The 23,840-nt window shown below is 49.1% G+C and overlaps 1 protein-coding gene across 4 annotated transcripts in view; it reads right to left on the reverse strand.

Moving 5' to 3' along the window:
• ELMO1 (engulfment and cell motility 1) overlaps positions 1-23,840 on the reverse strand; it is a 415,657-nt gene that overhangs the window by 85,959 nt on the left and 305,858 nt on the right. The window contains exon 1 of one of the 4 annotated variants that reach the window (XM_080667114.1): positions 11,049-11,296. The exons of the other annotated variants lie outside the window; for them this stretch is intronic. The gene's annotated coding sequence lies outside the window, so the exon portion shown is untranslated. Of the gene's footprint in view, positions 1-11,048; positions 11,297-23,840 lie in introns of those variants that run through there. 4 annotated transcript variants of the gene reach the window in all.

Raw genomic sequence — 23,840 nt, forward strand, 5'->3', positions numbered from 1 at the left:
CCTTGAAACCTGCCCAGGCCTGCCTTTCCCTTGAAGTGTCTTCACACCCTTCAGGGGAGCGAGCACCTGGCTGAAGGCTGGGGTTCTAATGCATTCACTATAAAGCAACATGCAGGCTGTGAGGCTGACACGGAGGCACCTGGCTTGGAAATCAGACCTGGATTTGAACTTCACTCGGCCACTTACTACATGGATAATTAACTCTTTACGTCTCTGTTTACTTATCTGTAAAAGGGAATATAAAGCCTTTTAACATTGCTTTGAACGCTCTCCTGAGACTGTGCTGGGACAAAGGACGGAGATGAAAAATGTGTGATGAAGGCATCGCAATTCCCACCCTTCATCATCTATACATATAAAAGCCTAAGCGACCGTGTGACCAGTTGACCGAATGACCGGTCACTATGACGACACATTGACCACCAGGGGCAAGATGCTCAATGCAGGAGCTGCCCCCTGGTGGTCAGTGTGCTCCCACAGCCAACCTCCCATGGCCAGCCAACCTCCCATGGCCCCTCCCCTCCCCCACCCCCCTACTGGCCAGCCCCGATTGGCCCCACTTGGCCCTATCAGCAGCCAGGCCGAGGGACCCCACCAGTGCATAAATTCATGCACTGGGCCTCTAGTCTTCAATAAAAACCTAAACCCCAATGGACCACTGCATGCGGTGATTTTAAAATAATAGCTATACTAAAGATGAAAAACAAAGGTTTGGTAGATTCCATTAAAAGTACCCAGCACATAGAGGCCATAACGCTTTTAACCAGCATTCCATGTTTCTGACCTTGCTCTGACCTTGAAGCCGGTGACGGGGAGTGAGCCTGTAAAGGACAGTGATGTGAGGGATGGGAGCCACGGACTGCGCACGTGATTGGTGTGGTCATCGTGCAGTTACCACGGTGCTCAGGTCTGGGCTGAGAGACGCCCTATCCATGCTATTCATACCTCTTCCTGGCGACGCGGAATTACAACAGCTCTCACACCACAGTTGCGACTTCTCCCTCCCTGGACAGTCCTAACAGTTCGGAAACCTTTGGTAAAGCGGGAATCCTGGTTCGTCTAGCTTCCATCTCATGGGTTGCTGTGCAGAACCCGAATGGTGCAGGGCTCTTGAGATTGCTCTTATGGTTCCGTTTTCCTTCGCGTTCACTTTTGACTCCGGGCCAGCGGCGCAGCGAGGGAGGGAGGGAGAGGCAAGGGCAGCTCCTGGCCGGTTTGTTTCCAGCAATTACGTTCAAGTTGCTTTCCGGGAGCGCTTGCAGAGCCCAACTTTGGAGCGTGGTTACTTATGCTTTACGCAATGGGCGTGGGAACGAGTGTGTAGGTGAGTGCACACATAAATTAGTGAATATTATATAAATAACTGCGGCTCGTTGGAAATTCATTTTTAGCGAAGTCTCTATTCTGAGTGATTCCCAACTTTTAGGCTAATGATTGCCTGAAAAATAAACCTCTGCAAAGGGGAATCCTAGGTGTTCACGGATTATCTGTGCTCCTAGACAACCCCGGGGCCTAGCACTGCTGCGCGGCAGGCTTTTGGCCAATACTGACTGTGGAATAAATTGAGAGAGCAGGGAAAGGTGAATGTGGCTCCCTGCTAACAGACATTGCAAGTCAGTCACCTTCTCTCAGCCCCACTTTCCCCACCTCTGATAAGGTAACTAGTCCCTTCCTTCCCTGCCCATGAACCACTGAGACAAGAGGTAGGTCCCACAGACAGCCACCACCAGGGACCCAAGCTGTCACCACATGGAATCAATCTGCCATCCCAGGACTTGGGTTTCTTCAAGGTCCAGGATGCAAGGGGTTTTCAGTAGATAACCAGATGTCATAGAGGAATAAATCATACTCCTCCTCTCTTGATGGAATACGTGATGCAGGGGCGTGAGGTGCATGGCTTAGGGACAGGCCAGGGAAGAAAGCTACCAACCGGTGGCTGGGAATCTGCCGATGGAAGAACCCAAAATATGCATGTTTTCTAAAGCAAAGAAGAAGAAAGACCAATCTGGGGCAGGACGGGTAAGGCGTGGCTATCCAGAAAGATTTATGGGCCATCTGCAGGGACCATTATTCATGGCAGGTCACACAGCCTCCCGAAGGCAGCGAGGCATCTGTTTGCCTAGAAGCACAATATTGTTGATCTTAACCCGCTTCCAAAACCAGGACAGTGTACATCGCCATCTTGGAACTGCTGCCATTCTGGCTTCAGAATCATGTTTCCAATTATTCCTCCTCGATAAGCAAGGCTGAGTTGCTGGGAGATATTCAATTCTTAAAAATATAATTTTATTCATTTCAGAGAGAAAGGGAGAAGGAGAGAGATAAAAACATAAAGGATAAGAGAGGATTATTGACTGGCTGCCCCCTGCATGCCCCCTACTGGAGACCAAGCCTGAAACCTGGGCATGTGTCCTGACTGGGAATCGAACCATGACCTCCTGGTTCATAGGTTGATGATCAACCACTGAACCATACCGGCTGGGCGGGAGATATTAGATTTAAAATAACAATAGTAATACCTTATGTTATTATCCAAAAAGCACATGGGGTATATGAATTCATTTGTTCTCTAAACATTTCTATGTGCCAGATGGAGTAGACAGTATTTATATTTTATCCATGAGAAAAAGTACTTAAATTGAAGGAGTATTACGGCAAGTCCTAAATCGTAGCTAAGCTGGGACTCGGCCCCAGGCTCTTGGTTCTGGGTGCAGGGCTCCCTCTCCCTGGGTGCTAACCAGGCTGCAGTCTCTAAGGGTGGAGGGGGGTGAGCTGGGAGCAGAGAGCATGTGCCCTCCTGGCACTCTCGTTGCCCCAGTAGAGAACCATCCACAGCCAAAGACTTTCTGAGCTGGACGTTCTGCGAGATGCGAACAGTAAATGGCTTCCGCCCAAGGAATGTAGTCCCACTGTTTTCTCCTTGCATAGCACATGGTGTACTAATCCATCACACAGACATCGCTCTCACTTCATTTTCATTTGTCAACAGCCCTGTGAGAAATACACCATTTCTTCCATGTCTACCGATGATGAAACTAAGGTTCAGAGAGGTTAAGTAGGCATCTACTTGGGAGATTTGAGGGAGGACAGAGGGGTTGCCCATAGTGGCCTTTGCAAACTTTCTTGGACCTACTTTGCAAGGATGGCTAAGCCTGGCTCCTGGAATCTAGAACAGGGAGGGGCTTTTGCTCCTAGACCCCCCACCACCCTCTAAAGCTAGAAGGGTAACACCCGCAGAGTCCGAGCCTTGACCTTAACTAGTCTAAGTCTGGGGGCAGCACGAGGGTTGGTGGCTATCAGACCAGTTCCTTGTTTGGTAAAGTTCCTGAGATACAGGTTTCACCCTCCGGGCCCACTGGGCATCAGTGGGCTCCCTCTCACCTGCAGGGCCTGGGGCCTGCTTGGCTCTAGTTAGAAATGACTTGTCCCCAGACTGACTTGGACTGCCAGTCTGACGGCCCGAACTCCATTAGCAGGTGGCTGCCTCCTTCCAACCAGGCAAGTGGAGGATGTTAGAGCTGGCCCAGATGCTATCTCAAATGCTCAGCTATAATTCCGAGGAAGTCGGAACGAAACGTTACTTCATTATGCTTCCAGGTCTGGGAACGGTGCCAGGGAGCTGCTCTCCTTGACAGGTCTCTCATCACTTGCAGCTCAAAGGAAAAGAGAAGTGAGCTCCCAAGTGCCAGGCTGCAGCCGCCTTGTCAGATGGCAACACCTCCATGGAGCAGCTGAGCGAGAGGTGAGTGAAGAGCTTTCGTTCCCTTATCCGGAAACCCTGCAGACTGATGAACATTCCCTCTGTGTGCCTTTCAACGTCTTGCACAAGGCATGCAGCTAGGAAAGGACACCGGGCAGGGATGAAAACCAGTGTCAGCGGCAAGCCAGATCTGATAGCCTGGTAGTGGCTGACTTACTGCTGTTCTAAGAAGGGTTCCAAGGCTCTTTCTGGGTACAGTGTGAAAGACTGTTCTGATCATTGGAACACGGGCCCTGGAGAACAGATCGTTCAGAAGCTTGACACAGACATGACCTTGCAAGTCACCGAGTCTAAACCCCTCTTTACCCACGTGGAGATGCCGAGAAGCATCAAGGCTGGTGACTTGCAAAATTGAGTTGCTAAACTACAGATAACCCAAGGCCTTCGACTCCAGACTCCCGCTCTGTTGACTACGAATGCTTTCCTAGTCCTTCATTTCTACATCACAGATTGTTTTAAATCAGCAAGCAAATGAGAGGACTTCAAAATCCGGTGATAATGCAAAAACAATCATGGCAATGATCACTTCACTTATGGAAGGCACAGCTATTCTTCCGTCCTCTCTGGAATTCCACCCATGTCTGCACGTATGAGTCCTTGGCTTGCCCACATATCAGCAGATTCACAAAGTCAGTCATCCACCTCACTCTTCCAATGCTGCCAATGGTTTAATCTATTTGGCCTGCCAGTGTTGCTTCAGGAAAGGAGATTAAGTCATGCCAGGAAGAGAAAGAAGTTGCAAGGTTAGAAAAGAAGTTGCAAGGACCCACCCAATGTAATCCATCAAACGCTTCTTGAGTGCTGAGGTGCACAGGGCTTAAATCCTTGGGAATTCTGTCCATCATGCCAGAAATGAGTCGGGTTGGACCAGAAGCCAGACCTGATGTTGGAGATGGCATTGACTGTATGGATTTTTTTTCCCTTTCTCAGTGTTCTGTGGAGTTACTCAAAGAGCTCTTTATTAATGGAAGGTTTAGGAGGATCAAGCTTTTAAAGTGAGCTTTATTCATCCACTTACAAATTAGGCTGAAATGATTGGTGTTAGGACTCCTTTAAGGGGCTGTGACTGGAAGCCTCTAAGAAGACTTTGCAGAACGATTTTGATCTAGTTTTTGGTGGGGTTGATTATGTTTTCATGGTTGGCTTTATTTAAAAAATAGACATTTGGGGACGTGGATAAATAGGATGATATCTGATACTGAAGGTAAGAATTTTAAGACCAAATTAACTGGAAGAACTACTTAGTAAACACAATTTGTAGAATTGAATAAGATGGCTGCAATTAAATCATCCCTTAGCCTCAATTTATACTTGTCTTCATAAAGAATCATCTGTTTGCAGCAGAACTATTCTTTTCAGTCATGGTTTGCTTAGCTTGGTGTTAAAATTGAACCCATGTGCCCTGAACATACTGAGTTGATTCAGGTGGACCCAAAGTGCAGGGAGTGGCAGGGCCAAGACATCTGGGGATTAAAAAATGCCACAGGTGGCGACTACTGACTTTCTTTTTTTAAATTTTTTTATTTTTAATTTTTTTATTAAGGTATTATATGTGTACATATCTTACCATTGCCCCCACACCACACTCCCATACATGCCCTCACCCCCCAATGTTTTGCGTCCGTTGGTTACTCTTATATGCATGCATATAAGTCCTTCTGTTGATCTCTTATTTCCCCCACCTCTCCCTAACCTTCCCGCTGTAATTTGACAGTCTGTTTGATGCTTTACTGCCTCTGTATCTATCTTTTTATTCATCAGTTTATAATGTTTTTCATTATCCCCAAATGAGTGAGATCATGTGGTATTTTTCTTTCATTGACTGGCTTATTTCACTTAGCATAATGTTCTCCAATTTTATCCAGGTTGCTACAAATGGTAAGAATTCCTTCTTTTTTATGGCAGCATAGTATTCTATTGTGTAGAGGTACTATAGTTTTCTGATCCAGTCATCTGCTGACGGGCACCTAGGCTGTTTCTATTATAGGAAATGGCCCACCTCTTCATCTCCCCAGGCCAGGCAGTGCAATGGAGAAAACAAGACTGTCCTCCATGCTGTGTCTGCTGGATACAATGGTTAAAGGCAAAGGAAAGCACGCGTGTGAGGACTGATGTCTGTTCTCTCTCTTCCTGGAGAAAGTTTTCCAGCACCTCTTGGAGGTGGAGGAGATGCAGGCACCTGTTGTGACATGAAGGGACAGAAGCACCAGGCCTGGTGTGTGAGGGGAGTTCTTTGAGAGTCCAGCACAGCACTGCACAGGGCAGCCACTGACCACATGTGGCCATGGAAACGGTGACACGTGTGGCCAGTGGAACTGAGCCATTCAATTTTAAACTTCACTTAACTTTAGATCGTTTACATTTAAAGCCTGTTACCCACTTTGGTTACTGGAAAAATTTTTAAGTATGTTCGTGACAGCTTGCGTATATGAGTCTACTCTGTTAACAGCACGTTTTATGAAATCTAAATACGGATTTCCTGTGAAACTTCAGGATCCAAACGAAGTTGTGCATGTCAGAGCTCAAAGACTCAACGTGAGAAACTGAATATCAATATTTTGCTAATAATTTTGTAGTTGAGAATTGAAATGACACTATCTTAGACATACAGGGTTAAATAATACATATTATTAAAATCAACCGATCTGTTGCTTTTTTAACTTCGTTAATGTGACTGCTAAAAACACTGGAATTGCATACATAACTTGCGTTCTATTTCCATACGGTGTTGATGTAGAAAGACATTCGCCATATCGTCCCTGTAGGACAGTATCCTTCAAATAGTTATTGAAACTGTCGTCTACACATACCCAGAGTAATGGTAGGAAGTATGTAACATGGGGCGCGCATAGCAATGAGCCATGTTTTAAAACCTGCTCCACTAGGCTCCACTGGTTCCATTTCCATCTAGCAATGGAATCTTCCTATACGCTCTGGTCTTCCCTTCCGTTATTATGTGAAATTGGGCTTTTTTTTTTTTTTAATCCTCACTTGAGGATATTTTTCCCATTGATTTTTTTAGAGAAAGTGAAAGGGAGGAAAGAGAGAGAGAGAGAGAGAGAGAGGGAGAGAGAGAGAGAAACATCGATGTGAGAGGGACACATTGATTGGTTGCCTCCTGCACACACCCTGAGCAGGGCCAGGGATCGAGCCTGCAACCTCTTTCTGAGCTGGGCTTGTCACTCCTGTTCACAAGTGCCCAAGTCCAGAAAGCATGGTAGCCCTGGCGATTCCCACAGCCACCCGAGGTCATGCAGTCCCCAAACCAGCTGCCCTGCTGCTCCTGGCCCTTCACGACCCTCACCATTGCTATGGAAACTGCAGACCATTCCTGGCAAATGCAAGCAAAGGGCAGCCCCGGAACTGCTGGCCTTCCACCTCTCACAGATGGCCTGGGAGGCGCTGGCCTTGTGCACACACTGACCAGTTCATACCAGTCAAAGGAATGCTCTGCAGAATGAGACGGCGTGTCACACAGGAACACGGGTGAACACAGGCACATTCCGGCGAGTTTTTACTTGGTTCACACTTCTCTTCCTAAGAGGCGTTATTAATAATTCACCCAACCCGCCCACCATTCCTTTGTAATTTGACTTGTTGCAATGACTGTTGAATTTATCTCCCTGTGGCCCGACTCCATCAGCCAGACCGAGAGCCCAGGAGACCTCCTTCCCCCACTCACATCCCCTCTCCCACCGTCAGCAAACAAGGACGTCAACGTGTGCAAACAGCAAGTGCCGCCCGCTCACAGCTGGATAAACACGGGCAAGGTCCTTCCTACCTTGGTGACTCAATTTCCTCCTCTGGAGACTAGGCAGACCAAGAGTCCTGTTGGGGCTGTTGTAGAGATTCAGGGAGTTATTACAGCTGCCTAAAACACATAGATGGTGCCTGGGACACAGTAAATGCTCAAGGCAGGTCAGCCATTCCTGTAGGGACCGGTTTTATTCCAACTGCTGGGGGAAGGGAGGAATTCTGTCTTTCTAACTCTCAGTGCTGAATTTCAGGGACTGGATTCAACTTACTGATCTTCACCTTACCTTAGGATGGTCAACTCTGATGGTCACTGAAAACCTGAGGGAATTCATTTTTCTTTAGCTTTACATTTACTTTCTATGTCCCACATCCTACAAATGCCAGGAGGAGGCTGAGGGGAGAAGCCCTCTCTCAGAGCAAACAGAACAGTAGTTCATCTGTTTCCTAAAAGAAATTCCCTTTTATTTTTATTGACTTTATTGGGTGACACTGGTTAATAAAGTTATATGGGTGTCAGGTGCAATTCTGTAATACAGCATCTATATATTGTATTGTGTGTTCACCACCTCAAGTCAAGACTCCTTTCAACGCCATTTATCCTCATCCCCTCTCTTACCGCCCCACCCCTCTTTCCTCTGGCAATAACCATACTGTGGTCTATGTCTATGAGGTTTTTCTTTTTCTCTTTTTCTTAATCCCTTCACCTACCTCACCCAGCCCTCCAACTCCCCTCCCTCTGACAGCTGTCAGTCTGCTCTCTGTATCTGTGAGTCTGTTTCCATTTTGTTTGTTAATTTATCTTGTTCATTAGATTCCGCCTATAAGTGAGATCATATGGTACTTGTCTTTCTCTGTCTGGCTTTTTAACTTCATGAGCATAATGCTCTCCAGCTCATCTATGCTGCTGCAAAAGGCAAGATTTCTTTTTTCTTTTCTTGCCCAGTAGTATTCCATCATGCTAATGTACCAGTTATCCACCATCTACTGATGGGCTCTTGGGCTGCTCCCATATCTTGGCTATTGTAAATAAGGCTGCAATGAACACAGGGGTGCTAATCATCAGAGAGATGCAAGTTAAAACCACAAGGAGGTACCACCTCACACCTGTCAGCATGCTGTCATCAACAAACCAACGAACAACCAATGTTGGCGAGGATGCAGAGCAAAGGGAACCTTCCCGCACTGCTGGTGGGAATGCAGACTGGTGCAGCCACCGTGGAAGACAATATGGAGTTTCCTCAACAAATTAAAGATGGAAGAACATTTTCAAGTCCCAGAACTCTAGTTTCACCAACCCTCGCAGCTCAGGAGTGAGAAACCCCCAGGCGCTAGTCATTTCCAAGTTACCTTGATTCCAGCCCGGGGGGAGCACGGCCAGGGCCTGACTCAGGTACAGAAGCCGCGGGGTGGTGCGTGGAGATGGGGCTGTGAGAATTCAGGGGGCCCCTAGGCAAGAGGAAATGATGAACTTGAGGGTATAACAAACTCTTGGCTGCCCTCCTGGGACAGAGATCCCGCTTGACCCTGCGATGGGCTGTCCTCAGTGTCATGTGATTCTGTGTAACTGCATTTCCTTAGGCCGGGGGGTGGGGGGTGGGGGGAGTTTCCCACCTTTCAAATTCTTACACTGCCATGATCCAAACAGGGTAATAATCACTCGTAATTTTTTTTCCACATTTTTACTGCTTCCATAAAAGGCTGTTTCTTGTCTCCTTCCTGCCAACAGGTGCCAGTCCTTCGCTCACGAAAAGTGACACCACTGGGAGAGGAGAAAGCACAGAGGATGTAGGGACCTTCTGATGAGATGACTGTCCCTGAAGGCACACCCATGAGATCCAGACCTCCTCCACCTGCGCCCGCACAGAGGTGCGGTGAGGTGAGGCCCGCCGGGAGCGCTCGCCTGCACACCCTCGCCGACAGCATCCTGAGCCCCTGGGCATCAGAGGGCGGCCTGCCTCTCTAGACGGGCCCACAGCTGACAATCCGGTCCCTGCCCTGGTCCAGGGTGCAGGATCCCCTGGGCTGGGTGCTGTCACCCACAGTCAGGAAACGCTCCCCTCTCCTGTGACGCCAGCCCACTTCCCCGCTGGTCACAGAGTCTCTCCCAGGAGACTCTTCTCCAGGCTAAACCTTCCTGCCTCTTTTGTCTCTCTGCCCACTCCTCCGGGTCCTACTGAGGACCCAGCAAATTCTACCCCAGGGCCACACGAAGACCCGTCACACTCTCCTCTGTCCAAAGGACGTTGTTATAAAGGACATGCCAACAGAATGCCCCGTACAACTATTTCACGGGCATTTACTTACAAACTGGATGAAAATGATTCTTCTTTCTCTTTTCCTCTCTCTGTTATTTGAACCCAAGTGGACTGTAAATAGAAGACACAGAGTCCTGGCACAGAAGATGGGAAACCACATAAAAAAAAAAAAAAAAAAAAGCAGCAGGGACGCCGCCTCGGAATCGGCAGGCAGACCCTGGAAGAGGGTCCTGGGCAGAGGGGGTTCCAGGCTCAGCCCCCACTCCCTGGACCCGGACCAAGGCGCTGCCTCCCTCTCCCCGGCGGTCCTGTCCCTGTCCGAGGGCTCGCCGCTCCCCCGGAATCCCGGCTGTGCTGGGCTTCTGTCTGGACCCCTCTGTTTCTAAGTTTGCGGCCAGCAGGGTCCCCGAAGGCAGAGTTTCTCCTTCCACACGCTACCCCTCCGTTGCCTGTTTACAACATGGATGTCTGATTCTTCCTGCTTCTACCCAACAAAATTAAAAATTTCATCACCGCCGTCAGAAAATGAACCCCCAGGGAGCAGAGCGAGGGCTCAGAGCACCCATCCCCCTGGCAGAGAGCCTGTCACCGAATCTAACTTTGCAAAGCCTCTCTGCTTTCCAGAGGTTTAAAAGGCTGCAAAACAGAGTCATCTCGAGCGTGATTTTTACAGCTAAAATCTGTCTGAATGCACAACTCATCTTTGCAGGTTTTTTTTTTTTTTTAAAGAGAGAGAACACATTTCAATCGGAGACTGGTTTCGTGAAGAAAGAAAGGGGCACCACCTAGCTCCGCTCACACCGCCCGAGCCCGGAGCAGCCGCGCGTGCAGAAGGGCTGCCGGCTGCAGCTGGGGCCGGAGCGCGGGCCATTGTCATAGCAGCTCTTCACAATGCGAGCCCCGGTCACGCAGCGCAGCTCCCGCTCGCCTCTGTGCCCGCATCTTCCCCTCCCGTCCCTGCAATGACTCTTATTAGCATAGTTCTAAAGCATCTTCTTTGCAATGGATCAATGCCCAAGGAGAGAAGGCGAAGCTCCGCTCCTCACACTGACCCTAACAAGACAACCAATGTCTGAGTGTCATGCACGGTCACCCCCCAGCAATGCACGCAGCCTGTGCAACACAGCAGCGCCCACACCCCGGGACCCCGGAACGCCTGCCCTCCTGTGGGCTTGCTCAGTTCACGTCTTCCTCGGCAGACAATAGGACACAGCCACACTGGAGCTCGGCGGCGGCAAACGCCAGCGGGCAGATGTGGAAGACAGCGGTGTACTCACCAAGCTCCCGTAAGCGCATCTTTCCCAACTACAAACACTGCTGTTGAGAGGCTGCCGCCAGCCGGTGACTCAGAGCCGTCCCCCAGAAGAGCGCCGTGCTGGACCACCAGATGGTTCCTGAGTCGGCTTGCTCGTGGAACAGGTTTCCAGTTGAGCCATGTGAATGGAGACTCGCAGCACACCTTTGGGTGGCACACACTTCAAGTCCAGGAGGACGAGCATGGGGCTTTGCTTATGTTTATGGAGCTGGAGCCCGGGGGTGCTCCGATTGGCAGGAATGGTGGAGAGATCGGCCAATCAAAGGCAGCCTCCATTTCAGGGAAACTCCTGCTCATTTATTTAACATCTTCAGAGATCATCCTCTTTTTGAGGAAGAGCTTTTATAGTATCACAAGAGAAAAATATAACTTCACTTCAACGTGCATGCCTGATGCCTTTCATTAATAAACAGACAGGCCCTCCTCTCGGTATGCCTCCAGACCCTCACTTTTCTTGATAAAGAACTGAAAGGAGAAAAAAGAGGAAGAAGAAAAAGAAAGCTGGCGATGGGCTGGCGATAGTTCATATTCATCAGCCTCCACCTTGTTGGGAGAAAGGAGGGGAGAGCGCTGGGGCTCAATAATTACTGATTCCGTTGTCATGGAAACAGACTGGCTGCAGCGAGTTGGATTTGTGTAGAGCATCTGCTGCCAGACCCATAATCAACTGCAATCTCATCTCTCCCCCTCCCTACTTTTGTTTGATTGTGTGAGTTTGCTTTTTCCCTCCTTCTCTTTATGTGCAGTTTTTGTCCAAAAATATCACGTAACTGCCTCGCTGTGTACACACAGCACATGCACGCCGGGTGTGCCCATGTGCCCAGCAATGCGTGCACGCAAGAGTGCCTCCCAGCAGGGTGCCCCCGGAGGATCCACACTCTGATTCCTCCTCAGGATATAAATAAACAACCCTTCCCATGCCTCCACTCCTGCTTAAAACTCATTGTAAGTTCACCTAAAAACGGGTGGGTACCTTTTAATAGATGTGTCATCTAACAGCCCTGAAAGGCCCAGAATAAAAGTTTGCAATGGCATTTCTCAGAGGGCGCTGCCGTGGTTCCTGGCAAATCTTTGGAATGAAGCCATTACACCAGGAAGTTCGTGGAAGATTTGCAAGCACAGTCTTCAGGCGCATCTTCTTCTCTGCATGAGCATTTCACCAAGGCACCCTGAACCCTGGGGTCCCCCGGGGACTTTCCTCAGATATAGGCAGCCCTCAGACTCCTTGCCTGCTACTTCCAATTCTAGCTGCATGACCAGAGTTAATGTCACCTAAGACTCTGGATGTGCTGCCATCTCTCTCTTTAACAGCAGGGGGCACCACTGAGCAATGAATGGCCACCTGGCCTGGCCAGACCCAGGAGGGGCTCAGAGGATGGTAAACTCACAGCTGGGCCTGGGCGAAGCCCTCAATTCTGCAGGGATTGAGAATGGCAAGTGGCAAAGAAGGCTGAGGCTCCTCCTCATCTGTTCAAAAGCTCACAAGCAAGCTCTTCAGTCACCTTGCTGGTCACGGGGGAAGTTCTGACAAGCAAGCAGCTTCATCTGCATTTGCCGATGGGTCACGTCATACCAAAGAGCTCCGGTCTTTGGAGAGTCTTCCCGGGAATTCCCCGTGGAATCCTGGCTAGTGGTGTTGGTACCGAGGTCACAGACGGGGCATGCTTTCCCTCCTAGACTGTGCAGTGAAAACAGCCTGCACCAGCTTAGAGAGCTGTCGATGAACCTCACCCAAAGGGAAGCCGGCCCCGTCTTGGCGGAGGCTTGACCTACTGTTTGTCAAGCCTCCGAGAACTGGCATGAAGCACACAGCTAGTGGGCCTGCCCTCTAGAGGCTCAAAACGTATGATGGGTGCAAATCCTCAAGCTTCTGACCACGTTCAGATGAATGATGTGCCATCTACACATAAGGAAACCACAGCATCGGATACTGGGAAAAACCCCGGAGAAATCATGACCCCAGGCATCGGAATAAAACCGGGAGAAATCTCTTTCCATTCCATCCCCACACGGAGCCTGCACTCTCGGCTCTCTTCTGGACAGGCCCTGCTGCTACCATTGATTGTGCATTTTCTTGGGTCAGAATCAAGTTCATTGAATTCTCCTCCTTTCCATAAACATGATTTATTAAATGTCTCATTACCAAATCAGAGGTAATTCATATACTTTTGTAATACTTCTTAAATAAATTCACAAACCAGAAAAGAATTCTGTTAGATGATTTGTGGTTTTGGAACAGAAAAGATAACCACTGTTGCAGAATGATTTCTAAACTAGTGTCTAAATTCTCCTTCTTGTGGCTGCAGGTCTGACCTAAAATGAAGAGCATCTGAAAGGGGCTGGATGGGGTTCTACTTCCTGGGTTACAGAGAGGTGGCAGGAAGAGAAAATCCTTCCATTTTCCAACCCCTGGTCGAATCAGATCACTTCCGCTCTCTGGGAAACCTTTCGTCAGGAGGCCTGCTCATCGCTAATGGTGACGACCCCCTTAGTTTATGACATGACTACATGGAGCCCCATCTTTTTGGTTGTTTCATTCTTCAAAGGGAGATGACTGGCCTCAAGGAAAGCCCAAACACGTGGGGTGTGTATGGCAGATGGCTCACCTCCAGCTACATCTTAACCCTCTGAAGGCACGCCCCTCCCCCCTCATCCCAGCCATACGTGCCAAAGTGGGTTACACGGGCAGACCTCACTTCTGCCCGTCTAACACAAACAGGTCATATCTCCCAGGGGTGTGAGGGTAGAAGTAGAAACTCCGTCCTAAGAGGTCAAAAGTGTGGGGACTATTGGCTCCGTCCAATGGCTTCATTTATTCAAGAGACAGTGGAGAGATATTTTCTAGTCAGTGGGGCTGAACAGGGTATAGTTATGTTTTAAAATACATTTTTATTGATTTCAGAGAGGAAGGGAGAGGGATAGATAGGAACATCAATGATGAGACAGAATCACTGATTGGCTGCCGCCTGCACGCCCCCTACTGGGGATGGAGCCGGCAACCCAGGCATGTGCCCTGACCAGGAATCGAGCAGAGTCCTCCCAGTTCATGGGTCGACGCTCAATCACTGAGCCACACTGGCTGGGCTACATTATTATTATTTTTTTACATGGTGCATTTTAAAACTAGAACGTGTGCAAAACCTCAACTAAATATGGTCAAGATAACTTTTACATACCTTTTTATCTCCAAGGGGAGGTCATCATTATAATATTCCGTAGAAAAATCCCCATTCACACAGCTGCTTCTCTTTTTCTCACCCTCATGAGATGATCAGAAGCAGAACTTACAAAGCCTATTCTAACATCACTTTACCTATAGGTCCCAGGATGCTAGGCGCTGTGTATATAGCCCTGGCATTAGAGGGAGAGTGCGAGAAATAACAGCAAATGCATATGCAGTACTCACAGAAGGTCAATACCATAAAAATGCCCATTTTCCTAAAAGGGAACCCAAGACCCGTGACACTAAGTAGTATGACTACAGTCACCATCCAGTAAGTGGCAGACACTGGGTTCAAACTCAGCTATCCTACACCAGGGCCTCAGAGCCCTCAGAGGCAAGGAGTCCGGAGCAGGTGATATTGTTCCCGTAGCATCCTAAGGCTGAGCTATGGTTTGTAACTCATATTTACGAGGTATTACTCTGAAGAAGTTTATCTCCCTAAACCAGTGGTCGGCAAACTCCTTAGTCAACAGAGCCAAGTATCAACAGTACGACGATTAAAATTTCTTTTGAGAGCCACATTTTTTAAACTTAAACTTCTTCTAACTCCAGGCCGTGGTATTTTGTGGAAGAGCCACACTCAAGGGGCCAAAGAGCCGCAGGTGGCTCGCGAGCCGCAGTTTGCCGACCACGGCCCTAAACAAAACCTGTAAACACTGAAATAAAGCCAGCTGGACAAAACGCAGAGCCATCTATAAACAGATGTCCACCCAGGCATGTCTTCTTCCCGCTTCCAGAGTGTGACCTGACAGGGGACCATGGTTTGCATGCCTAGGCTGGGAGAGTCAAGGTCGGCACTTCTTGAGGAATGACGGGCTGGACCGGGAGGAACAGGCTAGCCCGAGAAGATGGCAGAGGACAGAGCAAGGCTTGCTGCCAGGCACCCCTGGTTCTGAGCGTCTTCAGAGGAATCAGCAGTGAGACTTGGAGAGCTTATCATCTTGCCAGCTCGCATTTTCCAAATATACCATGGCAATGCGTTCCAGGATGGCAGGCGGAGGAAACCTCGTGCCAAAGGAAATATGAAAATGCCCAAGTTCTCCGCTCAGCCCTGCCAAGCATGTCCTCTGGCGATGGCAGCAAAACAACACGGGGCCAATGGTCAGGGAGCCTCGGGTGGTGCAAGTGGGACCGAGGTTCTTCACCGTTAGGGAAAGGGGCGGGTCCGGGCCTCCTCACATTCTTCTCGGTTTTCAGACGTGATATGCGTAATAAACCTCTCTGAATTCTGCAACACACATCTACTTCACATGCAAACGGCTCTACCTTTTGAGAAAAAAAAATAGTTTCTGACATTCTCAAACAGAGAGCCAACTTCATGGTCGTTGGTGGAGATGAAATCCGTTTCATCAAATGGTTAACTCTTGACGCCCTTACTTTCTCTACTCTTTCTGCTCACAGATTCACAGAGAGCTCACGTGGGCTGGTCTCCTCTGACAGCAGAGAGGGCACTGCGTCAGGACAGGGCGCACCAGGACAGGGGGCGCCAGGATGAGGGGGGGAAGAGTGGAGGGTTTCTGAGCAAGAGGGAAGCCATGAATGTCAAAAAGGTGAGTAGTTACAGTTTGCCCAGATCAGGAGGGAGGAAGAGGAACATTCTAGAGATGTAGGCAGTCAGCTCCAAGGAGGTCATGTTCTGGGATGTCAAAGGGGTGGGTAAGGCAGAAGTTGTTTGAGGGCTTAGAAGGGGGTCCAAGAGGTCTATACACGGCTGGATATGAACCTCAAGGTGCAGCCACTCAGAGGACCGAGGGGTTACCGCAGGGAATTCTAGGGCGAGCCCTGTTTAAAGCTGGCTTTGTTGGAAGTCAGTCACATCACAGCTACGCGCCCAGAGTTTCAACGACTCTCAGCAACAACCAGAGCCTCTCTGGGAAAACCAACCCCGAGTGCACCTGGTCTTGGAGAACCAGCACTGCCCACAGGCCGGGTGTTCTCAGACTCAGTCCTCCAGCATCGTCAGCTTGTCCCGGCCAGACCACTCACCACTGTTCTACACTCTGCCTCCAATTAAAGGGAGCTTTGAGACGGGATCTGGCCCCCTAGGCGAATGATATTGACACGTTATTCCCGACTCTCACACAGAACCAGCGTTGTAACCTAATTTGTGCAGCAATTACATTAAGACAAAATATAATCGTATTTTATTGCTCGCCACTTGCCCGCATCATTAAGTCAATACTGCAGGAAGGAGTTAATTTGATTCCATACATAAAAGTTGGCCCCAACAGGGCGATCACCAATCCATTGACATGCAAAAACGCTCTCTCTCAGAGTCACCCCAAGGCCATCCTGACACCTGATGTCCCCAGTCCTCTCAACCCGGTGACAAGCATGAGCACCGGAAGCAAATATTTCCAACATCCCTGACCAAGGGCTCTTGCTTACATTTTTGGAAATCTACTGTCTGTTAAGACATCTTAGCTGTTCTGCACGTACACTGAAAAAAATGTATTTCACCATAAACGTCCAGTTTGGAAGTAAAGAATTGGCTCCATTCAGTCAACCAACTTCTAGGAATGTCACCGTTCTTTCAAGTCTTGAGAACCCAGGAATGTAGCCTTAATATCTTGAAAGTAACAAAGCTCCGTGTCCTAAGTTTTCTCTCCTTTGTTCATTACATTTCATGTCTTTTCCCGTCAACTCCGTCCGCTCACCTGAGCCACATGAAAGCCCTCCTAAGTGGGGTCCTTCCTCTGTGTAATCCCTCCTTTGAACTACCCCACACCACGTTTGCTGCTGCACGTGTCACGTTCTTTCATAATGATCTCTTTCCAGAGGCATCCCCGATACTGCGGACTCCTCAGAGTTATTAACACAGTCCAGGAACACCGTCTCTAGGCACCTCTGACCCCTTGGCCAAGAACAGGCCTTCTTCTTGCCAACCCTTGCACTTAGGGAAGTCACAGAACCCTCCTGAGTACCTCCTGCCATTCTCCCCGACATCATGCCTGGGGATCAGCCGGGGCTACCTCTGAGGACATCTCAGTGACTCCTCTCACGTTTCCTCCCAGGCCTCCCCCTCCACTCCTGCCATGCCCAGCCACGGAGAGCAGATGCGGAGCTGGAGGCATTCCTGAAAGCTCCGCGCCGAAACCCACTCTACAGGCCATGCGGTGCGGGACCAGCTCCGCTGCCACCTGGCTCGTCTTTGCAAGAATGTCACATCTGCTCGGAACTTCTTCCAGTTCCCGAGTCTTCCTCAAACGGAGCCTCAGGTGCTTTTGATCTTAGTACCAATCAAGTTCAGGCTGAAGATGCAGGGTGCTGGCTGAGACCCAGGCTTTACTTCAAGGAAGAAGGAACAAACCAACTAAGGACATTTATTCACATGAGGTATTGAGGTCCAAGAATTCCCTCTAAACCAGGGCTGCTGATCAGACCACATCTGGAGCCGGCTGACAGTTCTGCACCCCCTTATTTTAAAGTGGTTGTTTTTAAAAATAAGACGGTAAGAACATACATGTTCAGTGGAGAGAATGTGGCTCAGTGGTTGGGCATCAACCTATGAACCAGGAGGTCACAGTTAGATTCCCTGTCAGGGCACATGCCCAGGTTGCGAGCTTGATCCCCAGTGTGGGGCGTGCAGGAGGCAGCTGATCAATGACTCTCTTTCATCACTGATGTTTCTATCTCTTTCCCTTCCTCTCTGAAATCAATAAAAATATGTATTTAAAAAACCATAATAAAAGAGAAAAAACTAATCACACCATGCAGAAGAAATCGTTGTTAAAATTATTCAAATTTAAGGTCCAAACCTTCTCAGTTTGCATTTCTTACTTAGTTAAGATATGAGTTTGCATCCTCCTTCCCCACATTTCACATTCTATATAACTGCTTTCTTACATTTAGATACTATTCACAAATGTCACTTTGAATAACTGAAAAAATGTAACATATACATAAATGTGCCCAGATGTTAATTTATCATATCCTTATGGCTGAATTGTGGGGTTATTTTCCATTTTCTTGCTGCTATAAATAACAGTAAAAGGAACATCTATATGCAAACCTTTCTTCTTCTTCCCGGACTGTCTGTGATTCTAAATAGCTGTGGTGGAGCTTGTGGCTTTGTAAATGAGGTCATTAATTGCAGGTGAACTTCCCAACAGGAACTTTGTCCCCCCAAATTTCTCTAAATTCTACTGAAATGTCAAGGTTCCTTCCAGCAAAGTGATGGCAAGGGGTCCTTTAATGTCACTGTGAATGACAACTCTGCCTCTCCTCTCTGCAGGAGCAGGGCCAGGTCTGCAGCCCCATATGAACAAGGGGCCGGTGAGGGAGAATCGGGTCTCCCGCCCAGGAGGCTGGGTCTCGCAGGCTCCCCGCAGCCGGGGTGGCATGTGAATGTGTTTGAGAACATCTCAGCCTCTGGTCTGTGCCGGAGCCACACATCAGCATGAAAAACCAACAGGCCTCTGTATGGCAGCGAATACCACCAGAACCTAAACCCAAAGGTGTTTTGAAGGCACAGACACACAGTCCTTCTCTTTCTCTCCTGGGAATGTCTGAAAAGGTTTTTTTCCCTGGTCCTAAAAGAAATTGTCACGCTGAAGAATCACTCCTACTCCTGTTACATCTTAGCTACACAATGTTCTTCACTTAGGCACTCAATTCATTCTATAGCTTGCAAAATTTGTTCTAGAATGTGCCTTTTCCTTTTAAAGCATTGGGGGAAAAAAGGCACTTTATCCGCTTCTCTTTCTCTCCCATGAATAGCTGGATGAAAATTCAATCCAGGTAACATCTGTTGAGCACCTATCCAATCCCTTTGGTAGGTGCCCTGGGTCGCAAGGTGAAGATTTGGCTTTGTTCTCAGGAGTTGAGCCGAGAGAGAGTGCAGGTACGTGACTACGTGACTACGGCTAAGACCGGGAGGCACAGCGCCTGCCAGGACTTGGCAGCATTGCTGAGACAGCCCCGAGGGCTATAAGGACTGCCACGGTGATGGGGAACCCAACCCCCCAACAAACATGGCTTAGCACCAGCAGGAGACCAGCTCCACCCACATGGTGACTGAGTGCACCTCACAGCAACCCCCAGCCTCATTAGACTCACTGTACACATGAGCACACTGTCAGCACACCTGTACCACCATCCCAAACAGAAAGCCCATACAGAGACATGACACAGCCCATGAGGCTCTTCCCAGAAATCTCCATCCCTTTCCCGGACAAATCCTGAGTATTCCTCCCCCTCACTGAATGCCCTGCCCCTGATTCAATAAACCTCCATATCGGAAGCCAAGCTTGCCGAGGAAGCTGCTCTGTCTGTGAGTAATAAACCCACTCTTGCTTTAACCTCCCCGCTGGCTCGGATCTGAATTCTTTCCTGTGCGAAGCCAAGAACCCACAGTGGGTCTCGGACCTTTGGGTACCTGAACCCGGGGAACGCCTATGTCATTGTCTCAGGGCAGGAGGTGCCAGAGAGCTGTTTGGAGTCAGCTAATTGGCTAAAAGAAGTTTAGCCAACGTACGCCTGAATATGGGAAATGCTACAGGGGAGGGAAAAGGTGTACGAGAGGAAATAATTAATTCTGCACCTCTGCATGGGCTCCACAGGGCGGTGAGCTGGCCTTAAAGGATGGGCAGGATTTCAACAGGAAAGGCGGAGGGTCTTCCCTGCTGGGGGACATAAGGAGACTTGGATGCACAAAGCATGCTTGGGCGCCATCACTATGATGAATTGCAGGTTGGTGGGGCGGGGCGGGGGGGGCGTGCAGGATGCCGGAGGCATTTGTTTGGAATGGTGGTGGGCAGCAGGGTGTGGAACTTTTGCTATCATGCTGCGAAGAGGAAGCCAGAGATTCTCGAGTACGGATGTGTTCTCAGAATGGTGCTTCTGGCAGCGAGGAGAAGAGAACTTCGAGGTGTGCCAAGTCCACATTCGGGGAGAACAATTAACAGACAAACACAGTCTACACAGGAGACGGAGGTGGCAGGAGACAGGGGCGCAGCAACCAAAGCCAGATGACCCTTCTCCTACCTGGTGGATGCATAGGACCTGGGACCTGTCTGGGGAAGAGGGAGGAGGCCAGGGATCACTCCAATGCTCCCAGGCTAGGAGGTGAGGTGGCTGTCCTGGCACTCCCAGCGCTGAAGGATGATTGACGAGCAGTGTGAGGGCAGGAGGAGGTGTAGGAGAGAACAAGAAGGTGTCCTCGGGAAATACCTAAGCTGGAGGGGTCGGTGAAGGTGGTGTAGTGTCTCAGAGTCGGGACATGGAGAGGATCCCAGGAAGCACGGGAGGGGCAGGAGCTGCTCCAGGCGATGAAGCAGGATGAGCCCTGGGAAGAGCCTCGGACTCCGCCCTCAGGAGGTGAGCGCGGATAAATAAAGCAGGTCAGTGGGTGGCTGCGGGCGATGGCAGCCCACAGCGTGAGTGAGGTGGGCGAGTGGAGATGGCGTTCTGTCCTGGAGTCTTTGGCAGAGCAGGGATGGAAAGACATTGAATAATAAATTGAAAAGAGAAACAAATGGTAAAAAAAAAAAAAAAAAAAAAAAAAAAAAAAAAAAAAGCACTTTTACAGATTGGCGAGATTTGGGTAACTTTCAGGCTGAAGAGAAGAAACTGAGTGGGGAGGAGGGAGGATAAGCATAAAGGTGTGAGAAATAAAAGATTTGTTTTTGTAAATTTTGGGATGTCTATCTTTTCTATCAGAACAGAGATTTATAACAATGGGACTTCTTTCTAGTCTTCAAATAGAATAACTTAACAATCCCTCCCCATTTCCACTTGCCTCTTAGAAATCATGTCTTTTGTGGCGAGAGAGGTTTTCAACTATTCAAAATAGGTATCAGTGCATGTTGGAGTGCTGTTTCTCTTCTTGAGTTTGGTTATATTTGTAGTTATCTTTTGAAATTTTATTCTAAAAAGTAGAAGCCCAGTGCGTGAAAATTCGTGCACTTGGGGAGGTCCCTCAGCCCGGCCTGCACCCTCCTGAGGGCCTAAGCCGTCAGCCGGACATCCTTAGTGCTGCCCCGGAAGCTGGAGAGGCTCCTGCCGCCGCCGCCGCTGCTGCGCTCATAGCCGTCAGCCTGGCTTCTGGCTGAGTGGAGCTCCCCCGTGGGAGTGCACTGACCACAGGGCGCAGTTCCTGCACTGAATGTCTGCCCTCTGGTGGTCAGTGCATGTCATAGTGACCAGTTGTTCTACCGTTAGGGTCAATTTGCATATTACCCTTTTATTATATAGGCTAGCACTAGTAACCGGAACAAGGACAATTATTTTATTTTTTCCTTTAATATATATATAGCATATCATGTATATATCTACGTGCGTTTTCATTTCCAAAGCCACGGTAAGATGATTTTTAAGAGAGTGGCTAACAGGGTCAAGTCCTGCCAAGAAGGAAAATAAGGTAGCGATTAAAACATGTCCACCCAAGGTCATTCTTGACTTTGTCAAGATCAGTGGCTTTTGTGGCTAAAGTGGTTTTCAAGTATTAACAACGTAATTTGGTGCTATTTAGAGTCATATTTATGACTATGCTATATTTACAGTGAGGGCAGAAGACGGGTCATAACAGATTAATAAGCTAATGGGAAGTGAGAAGAGGTGATGAGCAGAGGCAACTGTTGGAGGAAAGCTGGCTGGGAGGGGGTGGGTAGAGGACTGAGAAGCGGTTATTTATGTGTTTTTTAAAATGCAGATTTGTTCAGCTGGCGTGGCTCAGTGGTTGAGGGTTGGCCTATGCACCAGGAGGTCACTGTTCGATTCCAAGTCGGGGCACATGCCGATCCCAGTGTGGGGTGCGCAGGAGGCAGCCGATCAGTGATTCTCTCTCATCATTGATGTTTCTATCTCTTTCTCACTCTCCCTTGCTCTCTGAAATCAACACAAATATATTTAAAGTGCAGGGGAGGACATTTACATGCTGGTGAGAAGACAGCACCCAAGGGGACGAGGCTGATGCTGTAAGATTAGGAGGGGTAACTGGTGGACTCCCAGAGCAGGTGAGAAGGCAGAGAATACGGGGCGCAGAGGAGGAACCTGCTTCAGGTACATGGGGGACACTCTGCCTAAAAAGGAGGGTGATGAGTGCACAGGCAGGACAGCGCCCAGGTCATGTGGTCAGCTGGAGCGGAGCCTCCCACGCCTGGTCGGGCATGCTGAACCCTCCTGTCCCTTCCCTCAGGGAAACGGCCCAAGTGCTTTATATATATTAGGAAAAATCCAAAGTATCTTATCATTTTGCATTTCAGAAATGGTCAGATATCGGCCATTTCAATGATCAGTCTAATATTGGCTCATTTAACCCTCACAGCTACTGCGTCAAGTTCCACATCTCACCAAGGAAGACACTGAGAACAGGGCAAGGCCATTAATCTCCCCAAGGTCACCCAGCAAGGAAAGCAGGGAGCTGGGGTTCGGACCCCACGCTATGGGCCCAGGGTCGATGCTCTTGACTCATTGAACTTATTAACTGAACTTATTTTTCCTTTGCAAATTTCCAAACCCTCCTCTTGATTCCTCAGCCATGGGAGGGGGTGGAGAGTGGGGAGGTGGGTGGAGTGAGGGAGCAGGGGTGGAGGGTTAGGGGCTGGGGTTGAGGGGTGAGGGGGTGGGAGCCAGGCTGGGATGTCTGGCAGCTTCAGGTGGGTCTCCATCATTACCCAACTCTGTTCTAAAGGGTTTTATTACCTGCAAAATTTAATGAATACAACATTCTGGTCAATTGCGTCGAAAAACCGTCAATACTTTTATTCACAGCCATATTTTTCTGATACCTGAATATTATCTGTCCAAAAAATTTCAAAATCAATTCTCCATCCCTGACCGGCCAGTGTCTGCTTCGCTGAGGTTTGGAGCAACATCCAGCAGGCCCTGTGGCCTGACCACAGTAAGACAAGCCAAGCAGCCCTCTCTGACACGCTTGAGGCCACCGGCATCTCCACTTCATGCGGACTTTTCACTGCCATCAGAGCGTTTTATTAGAAACAGCATCTGGGAGGCACGGCTCTTACCCTTTTCCGCTTCTGTCTGGAAAATCACATACTGGCCTAGAGCTCTCGGACAGCATGCCATGCCCTGTGATTCACAGAATGGAAACCTGGCATTATGTGCCAATGACATTTACTTCTGTGGCAGCTCAAGCGGCAAAATGCCATATGCCAGACCCTCGGCTGTAGCCCAGCCGTGCAAGCGGATATGAGGAGAAATAAGGAAGCAGGACCTCATTCCAGGGAGTGGGTGGCCTCCGGCACCTAAACACACACAGTGGCTGGGACGAGAATCAAGTCTTCTTACTCGATGACCTTCTTGGGGAAAGCAAGCTATTTTTTCTAGTGTACGAGAACTTTTGGGGGTGAAGGTAAAATGCAAAAGATTTCTGTGAACTGCGAGGAGAGAGTGGTCACCTTAACGGGATGGGCGTTGGGAAGGACATTTGTCCTCTGCACGGGAAGGTCCCTCCCTCGACAGCCATCCGTGAAGGGACAAGCCCATTAGTGACATTAGCTCCCCGCTGGCCTGGAGAAAGAAAGCAAGACTTCGGGGGACACAGAGGACTCCCCAAGTGGCCAGGGGAAG

Source organism: Plecotus auritus, assembly GCF_963455305.1.
Source record: "Plecotus auritus genome assembly, chromosome: 4".
NCBI lineage: Eukaryota > Metazoa > Chordata > Mammalia > Chiroptera > Vespertilionidae > Plecotus > Plecotus auritus.